The sequence below is a fragment of the Ursus americanus genome, chromosome 10 (assembly GCF_024610735.1).
Source record: "Ursus americanus isolate L20-20 chromosome 10, mUrsAme1.1.p, whole genome shotgun sequence".
NCBI classification, from domain to species: domain Eukaryota; kingdom Metazoa; phylum Chordata; class Mammalia; order Carnivora; family Ursidae; genus Ursus; species Ursus americanus.
In genome coordinates this window covers 4,169,798-4,187,470 of record NC_142136.1, presented here as the reverse complement: position 1 = coordinate 4,187,470, position 17,673 = coordinate 4,169,798, and the positions used below count along the sequence as shown (strand labels likewise).

Here is a 17,673-nt window from a genome sequence, read left to right as displayed (position 1 = left end):
CCGATGTTTCAGAAATAACAGCACTTTAGTGATACCGTCCATAAACTCTCCTGCTGAATCCATATGAGCACATTAGCTGACACCTCGTTTGATGTCTATAGACTTTCAAGTGCTGTTTTTCAGGGGCGTGATCTTGGTTTGGCTCAGGTCATGATCTCAGGGTGCTGGGCTGGAGCCCCGCATTGGCTCCGCACTCAATATGGAGTCTGCTTGAGATTCTCTCCCTCTCCCTTCTCCCTCTCTGTTTTCTCTCTCTCTAAAATAAATAAGTAAAATCTTAAAAAAAAGGAAAAGTCCTGGTTACCAGAGCTAATTTTGGTAGAGTAAATTTGTGCAAGTTTCTTCTACATAGAAATCTTACTATATGGAGAAAAATGGAATGGTTTCACATAAAATGCAACACAATAAATATAGAAATGGGTCACAGTCCTCACAGCACATTGCTATTTCTTGGTGCCAGTGTATAAAATGTCAAATAACAATTAGGTGTGGAAATATTTATTTTACTTTTAATTCAGAACCATTCTTACTAGTCCATATTATCCTTAGCACTATTGTTGAATTAGTTTGATAAATTCAATGACCCTTTAAATTATTTTTGTAAGAATCAAATCTGACTTGAGACTACATTCTTGTCCCATTATGCATGGAAAACATCTCCATTATCATCTCACAGTATATAATGTAAGCTAATTCATTGACTTGATCCCATCCTAACATTCACAAAATGTATCTCAAGTCACAGAAAAGATGAAATATACATAAAAATTAATATAGGATCTCAGAATCATCATTTAATCCATTCCTGAACATGCAGTGTATAACGTCATTTTAGTATGAAATTTTGCATTTCATGCAGAGAACTCCAGATTCTCTATTTTTCATATACCCATGTATCACATGTTTTATTTAGATGAGAATAATCTGAATAATTAATATGATTATAAACTCATTTGAATAAAGTTATTGCGTATGTGTTATATACAAGACCCTTTGCTATTATATATTATAAAGTGTGTGTGTGTATGTGTGTGCGTGTATCACATTAACCCTAGAATTAATATAGCCTACAGCTCTCATGGCAAAACGTCGACAGTGAAACATGTTTACGGGGCAAGCAGGAACACAATTTTGGGGGGTGGGTGTGGAATTCTATTCTGTCATGAAAATTGCAACAGAGAGCCGATCCCTAGAGAAAGGCTTGAGCTTGCCCATGCTTATCTTGTCCCACGCTAAAATTCGTGTTTTGGAAAATTCAGGACAATCTCAGAGGCTCTCAAGTACCAGGGCAGCAAGGACTGTATGGCCTCTGTATCTTTAAAAGGGCCACTCGTCTCATCTGGTGACAACTGCCACAGTCCCCGCGATGGCCTTTGTTCTGGTCGGACTGCCAAGGGGGATGCCCGCTCCAAGTCACAACTCCCGGCCACAGAGAACAGGACCCGCGTCGCGTCCACCTCCTTCCCCTCCGGCTCCCTCGCTTCTTGCACGAGTCAGGAAGCAAAAGTTGGACGAGTGAGCCCCTTACTTAGATTGTCAGCAAAGCGAGAGGCGTGAGAACCCAAAGGGGAGGATCGAAGGAGCAGGAAGAGGAGAGAGAGGCGCGGTCTCAGCGCGTGAAAGCGTGGGAAGGAGGGAGGCAGGAGACCTGGAGCGACCACCCTGGCCGGAGTGCAGGGAGGCGGGCTCGGCATCCTGGCAGGAGCCGCGGGACAGCCAGACGCGGAGCGAGGGGAGGCAGGCGGCGCCCCCGAGACCTGGAGCCGAGCCCGGCGGCCGGCGGGGCGCGCGGGGAGGGGCGAGTGTGGCCGCGGGTCCCGGAGGCGGGCCGAGCGAGCACAGCCCACCAGGCTCCGAGCGGCGGTGGCCAGCCTCCCTCCGGCCCGGCTGCGCGCATCGCGCCCGCCCCGAGCGCGCCGCGGCCCTGGGCGCAGGGGACCCGCGCACCCGCGGCACACGCGCACCGCCGCACACGCGCACCGCCGCACCCGCTCGCCCTCCGCAGCGCACCCGGAGCGGATCCCCGCTTTGGCGCCGCCGGCTGCACGCGTCTTCCGCGGACCCTTCTCCAGCAGGTAGGGCGGCGGCGGGGCGTCGGGCGCGCTCCCCAGCGCGGGGCAGTCGGCCGAGCAGCCTCGCCCCGAGTCTAGGGGTCGGCGGGGCGCAGACGCCCCCCCCGCCCCGCGGCGCTGGCGACTCCGGGAGGGTGCGGGGTGCTCGCACCTACATCGCGGGCTCCCCAGCCCGAGTCCCAGCGTGGAGAGGGGGGCGTGGAGAGGACGCTGGCGGTCCTTTCCCGGGAAGGGGACGCGGGGAGGTGTGTGAACGCGGGCTGAGAGCAGAGAGCCTCTGAACTCTGGACCTGGCCGAGGAGAGGAGGCGAAACTGGCAGTTCGGAGGGACCTGGGAGCCTGTCGTTGCTGCGGGAGATGGGAGAAGCGGGGCGGTCACCTACTCGACCACTCCCAGGGGGCGGCAGGGGGCCGTCTTCTCTTTTTCCTTCGGGGATGAAAAAGAGCGACTACTTCAGAGAACAAAGATGTGGGAGTGAAGGTGGGCTCCCTGGCTGTGGCCTCTTCCACTGATCCCACTGACCCCTGACCGCGACCCCCGCGGGCCAGTGTCCCCTTCATTGTCTTGGAGGCCCGGTCGCCACACTGTGGGCCAAGTCGGCGGGGCAGCGGGGTACCCATCCGGGGCTCTCCGCGGCTCCGCTCCCCTCGGCCTCCGCCCACCTTCCCTGGCTGGTAAAACCGACCAGCTCGGTGAAAGTGCTGGGTTTCCCTGGTGCCTTGTACGCCCCCGAAAGGTAATGGAGATGATTTTCATCAAGTTCTCCTGGTGGATCTGTCATTACTGAAAAGCTGTAGCTCCTCGCTCGTGGCTCAGATCTCTGTTGTAGGGAGTGAGCCAGCGCGTTTAAATTGTGTGTTAATCATTTGCCACCTGGTAGAATAATTTAGCCATTGGAAGGGAAGGGCTTGTGTTTTGCGAAGTAGGGCCAAGTAAACCTTAGCTGTTCTGAACCGGCCAAAGGAGTCGGGGAGCAGAAAGGCAGGCGCAGGGGCTCCCGGGAAGCGCGGGTCCTGTCTGGCTTTCTTGGAGATCTCGGGAAATGTTTGGAGTCTCTGTTTGGGAGAAGGTTAAAATGCCTCGCGCCTGTTTGCCATGGGTTCTTGGGGGTACTTAAGAAGCTCCATCCATGCGTCTCCTAATGATTTTCACTTAGAGTGAAGAGTAAGAACAAGAGACCCCAAAGTCATCCAGGAGCCCCTGAAATCAAAGCCACACGACCGAGGACAGGGCGGCCACAGACCTACCTGCACCATCAAGTTTCCTCTTGACGGACTAAATTAAATTACATTTTGCTCTTGTTTTTTTTTTTAAAGTTTTTGAAGGTACTTTGTCAACCATGAGTTGAGGGTCCTCCAAAGCATGTCAAATTGTCTTTTTGAAGTTTAGTTAATTAAAATTATGCAAGCATAGGTAACATGTGCTAAACATTAACAGCTGTGGTCCCTCGCCACAGGTGACTAACCTGTGTGAGCGTATGAGGTTTATATTTGATGGACCTTCTGGAAACCAGAGTATGTGGCATTGCTGTAGAGGTGTCAGTGTGCCTCAGGGATAGGGCACCCACTGTACACATCATCCAGTGTGGTGTTTACTTACAAAAGGAAAGAGAAGTTTATTCAGTAAAATTTCAGGTAGAGGGCATAATGCTGTGGTTCAGTTTATCTGTACAGGGACCTTTCCTCCTCCTTAAGAAATCAGAAGATAAAATGTGTTGAGTAAAAACATAATACATATAATGCATATGGAATCCTAATATATATGTGTACATATATGTGTGTCCATAACTTGCAGGTCATTTACTGGGTTAAAACATTTGAATGAGTGAGGGGCGCCTGGGTGGCTCAGCCGTTAAGCATCTGCCTTCGGCTCAGGGCGTGATCCCAGGTCCCTGGGATGGAGCCCCACATCAGGCTCCTCCGCTGGGAGCCTGCTTCTTCCTCTCCCACTCTCCCTGCTTGTGTTCCCTCTCTCTCTGGCTGTCTCTCTCTCCGTCAAATAAATAAAATCTTTAAAAAAAAAACAACAACAACATTTGAATGAGTGAGAAAATATATTTCACTGGAACCGGGATATTTAAAAATGATAGTTCTTTATATTTGACCTGCGCTGAGCAGAGCGCCTCAAATACTATCTGCCTTTTTGGGATCTTCTCATCATGGCAGAGGACCCAGAGGACCTAGGTCATGTTTTCAAGGCCAGAGAGTTAGATCTTAGCAAGGTTCCTGGGCCTTGTTCTTTCTACCAAACAGGAACATCACACAGGCGGGAAGGTAGAGGGTTTGACCATAACCACCCCCCCTCCCCAGAGGGAGACACATGGGGCAAATCTTGGGGAGATGGTACGTTTTTACAGTAGTGATCATTTTCCCCTTCTCTTCTCACCCCTTTCTCCTGTGGTTCTCCTTCCCCCAACTCTTGTTCTGGATTCTTCTCTGTACTAGAAATAACACATCGTTCTTTTTTTTTTTTTTTAAGATTTTATTTATTTATTTGATAGAGATAGAGACAGCCAGCGAGAGAGGGAACACAGCAGGGGGAGTGGGAGAGGAAGAAGCAGGCTCATAGCGGAGGAGCCTGATGTGGGGCTCGATCCCATAACGCCGGGATCACGCCCTGAGCCGAAGGCGGACGCTTAACCGCTGTGCCACCCAGGCGCTCCAACACATCGTTCTATACGAGTTTCAGAGAGCAAAGGCTGAGCATGTCAAGAGAACAGTAAAGCTTTAAATGAAAATTACTTAGTTTAAAAATGCGTGTAATTTACCTGTATGGAGTAAAGAAAAAAGGGCCAGGCAGTAAAAAAAAGATGATTTTCACCCAAGGTGCCTTGAGGGGAGGAAGCAGTCCTAGGAAGTCAAGTGTCCTTACCCTTAGAACTCGAGATGCTCACAGTAGCAACACTGGGCCACTTCTGAGTTATTTTCTCACCTGAACTCTCTCCTGATCTTCTCAAAGGCCCCTGGAAGGTGAGTGTAGGCATGGTGACTCCTTCCACATTCCCATTTTCTGTTCCTGAATTCTGTTCTTTCTCCCTGTGGAGATGCCCCCAGGCAAAATTCAGTGCCCTTGCAGAGCTCCCTACTGGTGGGTGATTATCCCATTGTTCTGTCTCAAGTCTTTTTACTGGGCGCTTGCAGTCTCCAGCCTGGGGTGTGACTCTCGCTTTGGGTCCAGTCTATGGTTTTAGAATATTGAACCCAGGGGCGCCTGGGTGGTTCCGTCTGTTAAGGGTCTGCCTTTGGCTCAGGTCCTGAGCCCAGGGTCCTGGGATCGAGCCCTCTCAGCAGGCTTGCTTCTCCCTCTCCTACCCACTGAAATCAGGCACTTCTACTCACTGGCCTCTTTAAGCAGAGACTTTTTTTTTTTTTCAGAGAAATGTGCTAATGATTTTTAGACCGTGAGAAGTGATAAAATGCATTAACAGTTCTGTCATGACGTTTCCTGAGAGTGAGCAGTCATTCAAGCACCCAGAGATTCAAGCCCACTCCCTGGGCTGCCTAATTGAGATCCTACCCCCCGCCCCCCACTGGCCTGGTAGCAGTAGATTTCCTGAGCCCTTCCTAGACCTATGGAATCAGAGTCTGGGGTGGGACATGGGACTGTCCCCCCCCCCCCTCCCCGCCAGCCCTGAGCGACTTCTGGGAGCACTGCATCTTAGAGCCTGGTGCCAGGGGCGCTCTGGAGTTCACATCTTGCCTCCTCCAGCGAGCTGGAATCGCCTGTCTTTCCCAAAACAGAGAGCGGTGTGCAGAGATTTTCCTACTTGGTTATTCTTGTGTCTGATTATAGTAACGAGGAAGACCTCACAGTGACTCAGGCCATTGGCTCTAAGGAAGTGTAGATTCACATGATGGAACTGTAACTAAAAGTATACAGAGACAAAGTGCTGCAATTTTCTAAGAGATTCTAGATTTCAAGTGGCAGGATTCTATCAACTGATTTATTTTATATTCCAGGCTGGATTACAATACTTTCTGTGTAACTGTGTTAAAAAGAGCAATTTTAAATGACGTGGTCTTTCGAATTCCTGCAGTGGGCTTGTTTCTGTGGATCTGGAGGAAGCGGGGTAGAGTTGGGTGTACCCCTCCCCTTCATGAGAGTTTCTCCGCCCACCCGTGGCCAACCAGCTTCCATTCAGACCCTGCTGCAGAAACTCACCTGCACCCTTATCCCTCTGCCCCAATAGCACTGACCATGGACTCTCAGCGCTTAGCTGCTCCTGGTTCCTTGGTCTCCTGCCCTGGCGTTTCTTCCCACCCGTCCCCTTGATGTGACTCCCCAGGCTGTCCCTTTGGGCCCACTTCTCCCCCTGTCCCTGTTGCATTAGGGTTCCTCTCCGCTCTCCCCCTGCATGCAGCTCCACCCCTGCAGCTCCAGTGCCCCCTCCTTGGGGACTTTCTGGCCTGAATCTGCCTGCAGACCGCTTACCTGGATGTCCCCTGCCTGCCTAACTTCAGCACCCCAAGTGGAGTTCACAGTGTCTATTCCTCTCCCCAGGTTGCCTCTCTCATTCCTGTGTCTCCCCTGCCCCAGGGATGGAACCCCGAGGCAGCACCTCCTCTCCCAGTCTTCCCTCCCCAACCCCCGGCCCCTTCCCTCGGGCCCCAGGGGGTCTCGGTCTATCTGGTAGACACTGCTGAGAGCACCCTTCTTCTTCGTGCTGACCCTTATGGCCACGCTTGGTCAAGTGCTCGTCTCCTGCCGGGGCTCAGGCCTCAGTTCTGAACTTGCTGTTCCGGGCTGTCCCCTCAGATCCTGCCACAATGCCAGAGAGATTTATCTTCTAGGGATTTCCTGTTGCCCACAGCCTCCAGCGCATGCTCAACCTATGTGGGCCTTCTCGACCCCCTCCTGCCCACCCTGAAGCCTCCTGCCTCAGTCCTGACCCTCTGTGCTACCTTGGAGTTGCATGTCGTTTCCCAGGCGCAATGTAACGTTTCTTACTGCGTAGACTATTCATTCTCCTGCGTGCTGGGAGCGTGCTGCCCACTGTTCACTGGGGTCAGACGCCGCACGTCTGTCTCCCATCGGCCACGGCCCATAGCTGCCCCTCTTTTGGCTTCTCCTTCCCGCATACACATCGTGGGCTGTCCTTAGTGCTACCCCTGGTGCAGCTGTGTGTGTGTGTGTGTGTGTGTGTGTGTGTGTGTAGCTTGGTTGATGTTCTAGGAATGCATTAGATGTGAGCACTGCAAAAGCCAAGCTGCTCAGAGCCCTGGAAATGCCCTTCGGAGGTTCCAGCCCTGCCCGCGCCCTGCACTCCCGGCGCAAGGAACCCCGTGTCACATTTTACAGTGGCTCTCCTCTCTGCCACCCCCCCAGACCCTGCCCCACAGATCCCTCTGACTGGGTCCTTCTTCCTCCCATGAAAATCATTTGCTCATTTTACAGATAAGAAAAAGAAACCTAGAGAGACAGAGTAATTTATTCAGAGTTACACGCTAGCTTGGGATAGAGCAGGACTTGCATAAAGGGCTGGTTATTAATCCTGTGCTCTTATCACTAAGCAGAAATCCAGGACCTTTCTTTTTAAGAAAGGACTTTTTTTTTTTTTTTTTTTTGGCTTCTTGAACAATGCCATATAGAAAGCCATCTACAGCCAGGGTAGGCTGGGGACCAAATATAACCTGTGGCTTGTTTGTGTTGCAACCTGTGAGCTACACTCTCATCTGTAAAGGAGAGCAGAAACAATACAACACACACAGCGCAGCAAAGAAGGTGTGAGCCACTGAGACCCTACGGCCCTCCGAGCCTGGAATACCTGCTGTCTTGCCCTTTGCAGAAGAAGGCTGCCGTGGTAGATGCAGAGGAACGGGGTGGGGGGCGGGGTGCTGAAGGTCATGTTCAGTGTCATTTATGTGGAAACTGACTTCGTGAATAATCATCATCCTCCCCCAAACTGGACATTTAAAAAATCAGTTGTAGATTTGCTGCATTTTAAGAAGAAAAAAATGAAGGCAGAACCCGTATTTCATTCCTTGAATGGATTGTATTTATTGCTTTTTTTCATATTCTTGCCCTTTACCCACACACGATTACCATGGGAGACATCATCACTATTAAGTAATGTAAGTAAAATAAGTCATTTATGTCCCCCCAGAATTGCTGAGGGCATTTTGGTTAAAAAATATGATTGAAAGTATGGATAAAGGTGAGGTTGATGTTCAAATTCTCATAAACTAAATTGAATAATGCATGAAAGCAGGCATTTGAATATATTCTTTTTTCTATAACTGAAATGTTGAATGCCTTCTTTTCACTTTTATTACTAGAATTAGTGTTTTAAAAATAAACGTGGTAGGTTAAAGCCTCTAGCATGTGGCACTGTATGCCTTTAATGAACACATTAGAAATATTAAATAATTCCTCTAAGAATGATAAAGTCTTACTCAGGCGTACTCATTTTCTTTCTAATTTAGATTCTTGGTTCTAAGCTGCTCAGTTATATGTGGTTGAGAGTCCCTGGGTAGAAATCATTCCATGAGCTCTCAAATCTTCTTTTAAAAAGTCTATTAATATGCCTTTTATCTTTATGATTTGGGACAGCGAGTCATTAACTTTACATTTATTTCCAGTGATTTAAAACTAAATGCAAGAGCAAGACAAAAGAACTTTGGGATAAGAAATAAAGAAATTTCGTAGAATACCCGGCAAGTATTATCGAGGCTGGGGCTGGCCGTGTTCATTTTGTAGCATGTAGAAAGAGACAAGTAACGGTTTTCTGGAGTGAAACAAAGACATTTCTCAGGAGGGGGTTTGCTGAAGCAACACATCCATGAAAATTCAAGTAAGGACAGTAAATAGAGGTTTCCTAATGTAGAGGATAAAAGAGCCATCGAGGCAGGACATTGCAGTTATAAGACACAGTATGAATGCACAGTGCGGCGTAAGTGGTCAATGAGGAGGTGAACTGGAGGTGGACAAGCCTATGTTGGAATTCCAGGTCTGCTCCTCACTCCTCTGGCACCATGAATACGTGGGCAAACCTTTCTAGACCTCACCTGTGAAGTGGGGTAAACTAAGTGGCCGCCTTGTAGGGTAAAAATGCGGGATTGAATGAGCTACAGTTTCCTACACACCTGCTTAGCTCGGGGCTTACCGCTGGGCAGGAGCTCTGTCAATTCGGGTGGTGTTGTCCTGCCTGGAGAAGACAGCAGTGCGCTCGGACTTCGGCTGGAGTTTCCTTCTCGGGAAGTCTAGGTTCCTTAAACAAGTTGGAGTGCTTTCTAAAAGCATATCATTCAAGTGCTACGATGGACTTGAGTCTACTTACTAAGTAAGAACTTATTGGTGTCATAAACGTGGAGAAGCCATTGGAGAAAGCGATCCCACTAGCTTGTTTTGTACTGTGTTGAAATAGTCTGGTGCCTAGTGGGTCCTAGGAGAGGATTTTGAAATGGTGGGAGGAAGGAGCCCAGGGGACGGACAGAGAGTGTGAAATCAGATGTGGAGGGGGACATTACAAAGCAGCGCCATGGCTCTGCAGTCACGTGTGGTCATTTTGCAGAAGTAAAAGAAGGCATAGAAGAACTCACATCAGTCCCTAGGGTCTACCTGTGGGGTGACATTTAGCGAGGACGCACATACGAGCTGGAGAGGGAGCAGGGGTCCAAGCAAAGTGAAAAAGAGTGACATGAACCCATAGGAAGAATGTCAGGACTGACCCTTATCATGAGTGTGGGTTTGGAAAAAATACTAAAGCCAACGAACAGGCTGTTTTTGCAACATTTAGAGGAAGAAGAGCAAGGCCGTCATCAGCCTCTGCTTGGGGCTAATGGTGTAAAAGGTAAAGATCACGTAAAGCTGGATCGCCTCATTGTCATTTTGGTCCCCATCCTCTAAATGAAAGAGAATGAGCTTAAATAAGGAAAACAAATCAGAATCTTGGACTAAAGCCCAAGATACATGATGAAATTAAAACAGAAATTCGTGTGTTTCTTTTAAGTGAATTCAGGTGAGGCTCGGTGAGTTGTATGCAGGGTGCAGAAAGAACTGCGGGTGTGTGATTGGGGGGGTGTCCTTGGCAGTCATGGCACATGATGAAGAATGACCGAAACCTGAGAGAACTGGACAGGTCAGATGTCCTGAGCTTCATAGAACATCCTAGAAGCTATAGACTGGTATACAGATTCCCATAAAAAATAATACATTGTATGTATTATGTACACACACTCATCACAAATTTTAAACCATTAGAAAAACACAAGGAACCAGAATAGTCACAAAAGTCAGTCATTACAGACTCACCTGACTACTTGTTTGAAAAGCCAGTTACAATGAACGCTTCACTTTCCTCATGTATAAAATTAGGTGAATTAATTTCTGAGGTTCCTAATTATAAGAATTTGTGTTAGAGTTTAGTTTGATTTTTATTTTCTTTTTGCTTTACATGGTTCCAAGTTTTTTTTTTTTAATTTTATTGTGGTTAAACATGCATAACAGAAAGTTTACGACCATAACCGTTTTAAAGTAGATAGTAGTGTTAATTGTTGTGCGACAGATCTCTAGAAGTTTTTCCTGTTGCACAGCTGAAATCCTGTACTCAGTGAACAACAGCTTCCAGTTTCTCTCCCCTGCCTGTGACCCTCGCAACCACATCTCACATTCTGCCTGTGAGTCTGACGACTCTAGATGCCTCATATCCACAGAAATCATGCCGTATTTATCTGTCTGTGACTGGCTTATTTCGCCGAGCAGTGTCCTCAAGGTTCATCCGTTTTGTGGCATTTGACAAGATTTCCTTTTTTTCTTAAGGGTGAATAATATTCCATTGTTTGTATGCACCACATTCTGTTTATCCATTCCTCCGTCAATGGGCAGGTTTCTTCCGCCTTTTGGCAACTGTGAATAATGCTATGGTGACTATGGTGTGCAACTATCTCTTCGAGATCTTATCTTCAGTTCTGTTTTTTGTTTTTTTTAAAGATTTTATTTATTTATTTGACAGAGAGAGACAATGAGAGAGGGAACACAAGCAAGGGGAGCATGAGAGGGAGAAGCAGGCTTCCCGCCAAGTGGGAAGCCCGATGTGGGGCTTGATCCCAGGACCCTGGGATCATGACCTGAGCCAAAGGCAGATGCTTAATGGCTGAGCCACCCAGGCGCCCCATTCAGTTCTGTTTTCGATAAATACCTTGAAGTGGGATACCTGAATCATATGATAATTCTATTTTTGATTTTTTTCCAGTTTTACTGAGATGTAATTGACGTATAACATGGTGTAAATTTAAGGTGCACAGTGAAGTGATTACTGCAATGTAGTTAATACAGCCATCACCTTACATAGTTACAGTTTTGCGTGTGCGTGTGTGTGTGTGGTGAGCACTTTAAAAATCTACCTCTTACAAATGATAGTGATGACCTATTACTTATATGTAATATAGTATTGGGAGCTGTAGTCATCACGCTGTACATTACATGCTCAGAACGTGCTTCATTTTATAATTGAAAGTTGACCTTTGATCACCATCACCCATTTCCCCCACCTCCCCCTGCCCGCCCCTGACAACCACCAGTGTGTTCTCTTTTCTATCAGGTTTCTGTTGTTTTGTTTTAGATTTTAACATGTCAGTGAGATCATAGAGTATTTATCTTCTTCCGTCTGACTTATCTCACTTAGCATAATGCCCTCAAGGTTCGTCCTTTTGTCACACGTGGCAGGATTTCCTTCTTTTTTATGGCTGAACAATATTCCATTATATATATGATTTTTTGAGAATCTCCATACTATTATCCATAGTGGCTGCACCATTTTACATTCCCACCAGCAGTGCACAAGGGCTCCAATTTCTCCACATTCTTGCCAAAGCTTGTTATTTTTTTGTTTTCTCCATACTGGCCACCATAACAGCTGTGAGGTGATATCTCATTGTGTGTGTGGGGGTGTGTGTGTGTGTTTTAAAGATTTTATTTATTTATTCGACAGAGATAGAGACAGCCAGCGAGAGAGGGAACACAAGCAGGGGGAGTGGGAGAGGAAGAAGCAGGCTCATAGCAGAGGAGCCTGATGGGGGCTCGATCCCATAACGCCGGGATCACGCCCTGAGCCGAAGGCAGACGCTGAACGACTGCGCCACCCAGGCGCCCCATCTCATTCTGTTTTTGATTTGCATCGGTGATGTCAAGCATCTTTCCACATGCATGTTGGCCATTTGTATATCATCTTTGGATCATATTTTGTGTGTGTGTGTGTTTGTATATCATCTTTGGAGAAATGGGTACATAAGTCCTTTCCTCATTTTAAATAGGGTTATTTTAGTTCTTGTTGAGTTGTAGGAGTTATTGAAATATTTTGGATATTAACTCCTTACCGTGTATATGGTTTGCAAATATTTTCTCTTACTCTATAGATTGCCTTTTCACTCTGATGATTGTTTCCCTTGCTGTGAAGAGATTTTTAAGTTTGCTTTAGTCTCATTTGTTTATGTTTGCTTTTTGTTGTCTGTGCTCTTGATGTTATATCCAAGATATCACTGCTGAATCCAATGTCATGAAGCTTATCTCTTGTTTTCTTCTAGGAGCCTTATAGTTTCAAGGTTCTGTTTGGGTTTTTAATCTGTTTTGAGTTGGTTTTTGTATATGGTGTAAAATAAGGATCTAACTTGATTCTTTTGCATGTGGGCATTTGGTTTTCCCAGCACCAGTTGCTCGAGAGACTGGCCTTCCCTTATTATGTAGTCTTGGCAACCTCATTGAAGATCATTCAGCCATGTACGTGAGGATTTATTTCTGGGCTCTGTGTTATGTTCCATTGGCCTATACATCTGTCTTTATGCCTGTACTATTCTGTTTTGATCATCATAGCTTTGTAATATGTTCAGAAATCAGAAGAATGGGATTTCCAGTTTCTTCTTTGTCAGGATTGTGTTTGCTCTGTGGGGTCTTTTGGGATGCTATGAATTTTAGGATAGTCTTTTTATTTGTGCAAAAAATGCCGTTGAGATTTTGCTAGAGATTGCATTAAATCTATAGATCACTTTGGGTAATATGGAAATTTTATAATATTGTCTTCCAATCCATCAACATAGGTTGTCTTTCCATTTATGTATGTTTTCTCTCATTTTTTTCAACAATATTTTATAGTTTTCAGAGTACAGGTCTTTCACTCCCTTGGTTAAGTTTATTTCTAAGTATTTTATTCTTTTTGATGCTATTATAAATGGGATTATTCCTTAATTTTCTTTTAAAGTTCTTCATTCCTAGTGTATAAAAAACACACCTGATTTTTGTTTGTTGATTTTGTATCCTAAAACTTGGCTGAATTTGTTTATTCTAATAGGATTTTTTTTTTTTTTTTTGTGGAATCTTTAGGGTTTTCTACACAGAAGAGCATGTTGTCTGTGAACAGAGATAATTTAACTTCTTCCTTTCCAGTTTGGATGCTTTTGATTTCTCTTTCTTGTCTAATTGCTCTGGCTAGGACCTCCAGCACTGTGTTGAATAGAAGTGGTAAGAAGGGCAACCTTACCCTTTTCCTAGCCTTAAAGGAAGAGCTTTCAGGTTTTCACCATTGCATATGATGTTGGCTGTAGGCTTTTCATGTATGACTTTTAAAAAAATATTGTGGGAATTTCCTCCTATTCCTAGTTTGTTGAGCATTTTTATTATGAAATAGTGGTGAATTTTGTCAGATGCTTTTTCTGTCATTTGAGATGATTATGTGAATTTTGCCCTTGTTCTACCAATGGAGTATATTATATTAATAGATTTTCAAATACTGAAATGTTCTTGCATCCCAGGAATAAATCCCACGTGGTCATGGTGTATATTGATTTTAATATGCTACTGAATTTAGTTTGCTAGTATTTTCTTGAGGATTTTCCATCAGTATTTACCATGGGTATTGGTCTGTAGTTTTCTTTTCATGTGGTATCTTTGGCTTGGTAACAGAGTGGCCTCATAAAATGAGATTGGAAGCGTTTTTTCCTCTTCAGCTTTTTGGAAGAATTCGAGAAGGATTGGCATTAATTCATCTTTAAATGCTGGATAGAATTCTCCAGTGAAGCCATCTGGCCTTGGGCTTTTCTTTGTTCGGAGGTTATGATTACTAATTTGGTTTCCTTACTGGTTATAGTTCAGCTCAGGTTTTATATTTCTTCCAGGTTTAGCATTGGTGTGTTTTATATTTTAGGAGTTTATCCACCTCTGCGAGGTTAAGTCACTGTTGGCATGCAGTTGTTCATAGTAGTCTCTTATAATCCTTTTTATTTCTCTGGCATCAGTTGTCATATCTCCTCTTCATTTCTGACTTGAGTCTTCTCATTTTTCCCTTAGTCTAGCAAAAGATTTCTCAGTTTTGTTGATCTTTTCAAAGCCCAACTCCTAGTTTCATTCATTTCATTTTTTTTTCAAAGATTTTATTTATTTATGTGACAGGGAGACAGCCAGTGAGAGAAGGAACACAGCAGGGGGAGTGGGAGAGGAAGAAGCAGGCTCATAGTGGAGGAGCCCGATGTGGGACTCGATCCCGGTACGCCGGGATCACGCCCTGAGCCGAAGGCAGACGCTTTAACGACTGCGCTACCCAGGCGCCCCTCATTTCATTTTTTTCTATTCTCCTTTTTATTTATTTGTTTGAATCTTAATATTGTTTCCTTCCTTCTGCTAATTTTTGGCTCAGTTTCTTTTCTAATTTCTTGATGTGTAAAGTTAGGTTATTGATTCCAGATCTTTCTTCTTTTTGAATGTAGGTGTTTACTGCTATTAACTTCTCTGTTGGTACTGACTTACTGTATCCCATAGGCTTGGTGTATTGTGTTCTCATTTTTATTTGTCTCAAGATATTTTCTATTTTCTAATTTCCTTTGTGAAGTTTTCTTAGACCGTTATTTTTCAGGAGTATGTTGTTTAATTTCCACATATTTATGAATGCTCCAGTTATTCTTCTGTTACTGATACTTAATTTAATTCTGTTGTGGTCAGAAAAGATACGTGGTATGATTTCATACCAATATTCCTAAATTTTTTAACATTTGCACATTTTTAAGACTTGTTTTATGGCCTAATATGACCTAAAATGTGATCTATCCTGAAGAATGTTCTATGTACACTTGAGAAGAGTGTGTATTGGACTGTTTGTTGTTGGGTGGAATGTTCCCTATGTCTGCTAGGATGAATTGGTCTATAGTATGCAAGTCCTCTATTTTCTTATTGATCTTCTGTCTGGTTGTTCTAGTCATTATTGAAAGTAGGGTTGTATTAGTCAGGGTTAAAGAAAGAAAAGGAAATTCGTTGTCAAGAATTGGATCATGTGATTATAGAGGCTGAGAAGTCCCATGATATGCTCTCTGCAAATTAAAGGCCTAGGAAAGCTGGTGATATAATTCATTCTGAGTCCTATAGCCTGAGAACCAGGGGAGCTTATGGTATAAATTCTACTCCAAGGGCGGAAGATGAAATGAGATGTTACATTTCAGTAAGGCAGGGGAGGAAAAAAAAGAACAAATTCCTTCTATTTCTGCCTTTTGTTCTCTTCAGTACCTCAAGGGATTGGATGATGCCCCACCATGCTGGAGAGGGCAGTGATCTACTTTCTGACTCCACCAATTACAATTATAATCTTATCTGGAATCACCTTCACAGGCATCACCAGAAACAATGTTTGATCTGGGAACCCCGTGGCCCACTCAAATTAACACATAAAATGAACCATCACATGAGGTATTGATATCTCCTGCTGCTTTTGTGTTATAATCTATTTCTGCCTTAAATTATGTCAATTTTTCCCAAGTATTTGGGAGCTCTGATGTTAGGTGTACATATATTTATAATTATTATGTATTCGTGGTGAACTGACCCTTTTGTCAACATATAATGTCTTCTTTGTCTTTCTTGACAGTGTTTGATTTAACATCTACTTTAGCTGTTATACATATGGCTACTGCTGCTCTCTTTTGGTTACTGTTTGGATGGAATATCTTTTCTTATCTTTTCACCTTCAGCTTATGTGTGTCCTTATATCTAAAATGAATCTTTTTTTAAAATCCATTCAACTACTTTTTAGAGAGTTTAAACCACTTTCATATACAGTAATTATTGACAGCGAAGGACTTACTATTGACATTTTGTTAAGTGTTTATATATTATAGTTGTCTTGTTCTTTTTTTTCTTTATTGCTTCCTTCCTTTATGTTTTGTTGATATTTTGTAGTGACATACTTAGTTTCCTTTGTTATTTTCCTTTGTATATCTTCTATTGTTTTTTTCTTTGTGGTTTCCATGGGGATTACATAAAACATTGTGTGGTATAAAAAAAAAACCAATCAGAAATGGAGAACACAATAAATGAAATTAAAAATATACTTGATGGAATAAATAGCAAGCTGGAAGAAGCAGAGGAATGAATTAATGAACTAGAAGACAAGGTAATGGAAAATAGTCAAGCTGAACAAATGAGAGAAAAAAGAATTTTGCAAAATGAGAATAGACTTAGGGAACTCAGTGATTCCATCAAGTGTAATAACATTTGTTTTATAGGAGTCCCAGAAGGAGAAGAGAGAGAAAACGGGGCAGAGAATTCATTTGAACAGATAATAGCTGAAAACTTCCCTAATCTAGAGAAGGAAACAGATATCCAGATTCAGAAGGCACAGAGATCCCCCCCCAAAATCAACACAAGGAGGTTCACATTAAGATGCATAGTAATCAAAACTGCAAAAAACTAGCAATTACTTAAAAATAAAATCTTAAAAAAATGAAGGAGAGATAACGAGTTTCTCAGACAAACAAAAATTAAAGGAACTCATGACCATTGCATCAGGCCCATAAGAAATACTAAGGGAGACTCTTTGAGTGGAAAGGAAAAACTGTGAGAGTATGAAAAGCAGAAAATGCAAAAGTAGTAAAAATAAGTATCTCTATAAAAAAACAGTCAAGAGATTCACAAAATAAAAAGATGTAAAGTATGACACCATATACCTCAAATGTTGCAGAGAGAGAAGTAAAGAATGGGTTTAAACTTAAGCAACTATCAACTTAACATAGACTGCTATATGCATGATATGTCGTACCCAAACCTAATGGTATCCAAAAATCAAACCACTAATATGCAAAGAGTAGAGAGAAAAGAATCCAGGTATATCACTAAAGAAAACCAACAAGCCATGAAAGAGAATAAGAGAAGAGAGGATCAGAGAAAAACTACAAAAATAACCACAAAACAAGTAAAATGGCAGTACATATCTATATCTATATCTATATCTATATCTATATCTATATCTATATCTATATCTATCAATAGTTACTTTTAATATAAATGGGCTAAAAGCTCCAAACAAAAGACATAGGGGGACAGAGTAGATAAAAACAAGATCCATCCATATGCTGCCTATAAGAGACTAATTTCAGACCTAAACACATCTCCGATTGAAAGTGATGGGATGGAGAAACATCTATCATGCAACTGGGTATCAGAAGAAAGTGGAAGTAGCAATACTTCTATCAGAAAAGAAAGACTTTAAAACAAACACTGTAACAAGAGACAAAGAAGGACACTATATAATAATAAAGGAGAAAATCCAACAAGAAATAACAGTTGTAAATATTTATGCACCCAATATGGGAGCATCCAAATACATAAAACAATTAATAACAGACTTAA

At 43.8% G+C, this 17,673-nt stretch overlaps 1 protein-coding gene across 1 annotated transcript in view; it reads left to right on the top strand.

The window, feature by feature from the left end:
* The first annotated feature begins 1,529 nt into the window (after positions 1–1,529).
* MYO16 (myosin XVI) overlaps positions 1,530–17,673 on the top strand; it is a 580,200-nt gene continuing 564,056 nt past the window's right edge. The window contains exon 1 of the mRNA XM_045772942.2: positions 1,530–2,075. The gene's annotated coding sequence lies outside the window, so the exon portion shown is untranslated. The remainder of the gene's footprint in view (positions 2,076–17,673) is intronic.